We start from the raw sequence: 2,063 nt of genomic DNA on the forward strand, positions 1-2,063 counted from the left end.
TACCTGTGCGCGTCCCTACCATGGTGGCACTACTCTTTTCAGATGAACCCATTGCTTGGCTTGGCTTTGCTTTACCTTCTTCAACGTGGCTGCGACGACGTCATGTCTTCGAAACCTCGCGTTTTAGCAACGATTCCGTCAATGAATGAAAATTTTGGAGGCCATGTGTGGTTTTTTTTTTGGTGTTTTTTTCATTTGGTTTTTTTGGGGTAATGGTTTTTTTTTTTTTTTTTTTTTTAAATGTGCGGGTCTGGCCAAGCTAGGCTCGTGGGAAGGGAGGGGGGGGGGGGTTGTGTGTGTGTGTGTGTGTGTAGGGTGTAAGAGCACATATACCCCGCGCTCTCAACGCAAAGGCTGGATATTTCAACTGTTTTTTGGTTTCTTTAAAATAGTGGTGGGCCATTCCCGGAAGTACTGCAATACCGGGTCAACCCGTGGTGAGGGCGGAGCAAGGGCCCCGGGTCACCTCACCCCCTTTCAAAATCGCTTTAATATCGATGTTCCCCAACCAATGGAGACGTTCAGATATGAAGCTGATACAACAGATACACACTTTGATCTTTGCCCGAAAGGCCGAGACATTAGAATGCCTTTTGTGCCGGTTCAAACCCTTTTTTATTTATATCCCAAAAGATACCTTCCTCGAGTGACAAAGGTTTCACCATAGAGATCGGAGTCCGTATTTCGTGAGCAATGTCCTCTGGGCACGCCGCATTTTTTTTTTCATAGCTTTTTTTTTTCCGTTTTGACGGCAAACGATCGTTTTCCCTTTTCATTCGTTTAAAACTCTTAAAAATTAATATCTAACTGTGTCCCGTCCTAGCCAATGTTGCAGGTACTCTTGTCACACGAAAGCATTTCTTCTGGCTGATGTATTACCTTCTTACCTTCAGATTGCCTACGATCTTCATGTACTAAAGCTTAATAAAATGCCGTTGTAGAGCCGATAAGACCAATAATGATGAACATTTATGGAGACCATTTTTGTGTTTTTTTTTTTTTTTTTATAACACAATAAACCAAGAAAGGTTTTTGTGTTGGTATTTTTGTTTTTTTTTTTTTACGAAATATAGAAAACTTTTTTCTCGATGTGACGGTCTGGCCAAGAGCTAGGCTCGTGCGGTTTCTGTTTGTGGTGTGTGTAAATTTTTAGGGTGTGGCAAGTCAGCCACGATATAATGCGGCTCATGCACGCAAAGTCTACATAGTTTCAAACTGTCGCTCGTTCGTTCTAAAATGGTGGTGTGTCATTCCCCCGGAAAGAACCTGCAATAACAGTATAAAAGACACAAGAAAATAAGCTGAGAAAATCTGTTGTGGCAACAGCCGTCACCCCGCTTTCTACTGCTTTTCATATATATCGAACCAAAAAAATGTGCACCTGCGTCAGTATTAAGGCTGATAAGTGTGTGCATAAGACTTTTATTTAGCCAAAAAGGTTGAGAAGCTCTGCCTTTTTTGTTGCAAGTGAACCCATTGAGTTTTAAATACTGCTTCATATAATTTCTTCCCCTCGATACACACCCTTCTCATACTGGTGGCGTTGCGTTGGTCTCGTTTTACTCATGTCTCCCTCGCGCGTCGAATCCCGCGTCGGTGTTCGGTCGTAGCGCTATTTCTGAATAACCAACAGATCCAATGAATTGAATATTCTTGGAGGCCATGTGTGTTTTTTTTTGAAGAAAAGATATAATAAAAACTATAATATTACATGAACCCCATTGTTTTTTTTTTTATATTCAAACACCGTGGCTGCACGTCATGTCTTCGAAACATCGCGTTTTAGCAACGATTCCTCATGAATAAATTTGGAGGCCATGTGGTTTTTTTTTGGTTTTTTTTTTCATTTTTTTTTTGGGGTGGTTTTTTTTTTTTTTTTTTTTTTTTTTAAATGTGCGGGTCTGGCCACTAGGCTCGTGGAAGGGGGGGGGGGGTGGGGGGTGTGTGTGTAGGGGTGTAAGAGCCATTACCGCGCTCTCAACGCAAAGCGGATTTTCCTGTTTTTGGTTTTTAAAATAGTGGTGGGCCTTCCCGGAAGTACTCAAACCGGAAGGGGGGGCGGA

General features: G+C 42.1%; 1 non-coding gene across 1 annotated transcript; it reads right to left on the minus strand.

The window, feature by feature from the left end:
• Window positions 1-389: 389 nt before the first annotated feature.
• On the minus strand, window positions 390-585 carry LOC121367192. The gene has a single exon (XR_005957339.1). It is a non-coding gene; the product is annotated as a U2 spliceosomal RNA (small nuclear RNA).
• Between the last annotated feature and the right edge of the window lie 1,478 nt (window positions 586-2,063).

The sequence above is a fragment of the Gigantopelta aegis genome, unplaced genomic scaffold (assembly GCF_016097555.1).
Source record: "Gigantopelta aegis isolate Gae_Host unplaced genomic scaffold, Gae_host_genome ctg9962_pilon_pilon, whole genome shotgun sequence".
NCBI classification, from domain to species: Eukaryota; Metazoa; Mollusca; class Gastropoda; order Neomphalida; family Peltospiridae; genus Gigantopelta; species Gigantopelta aegis.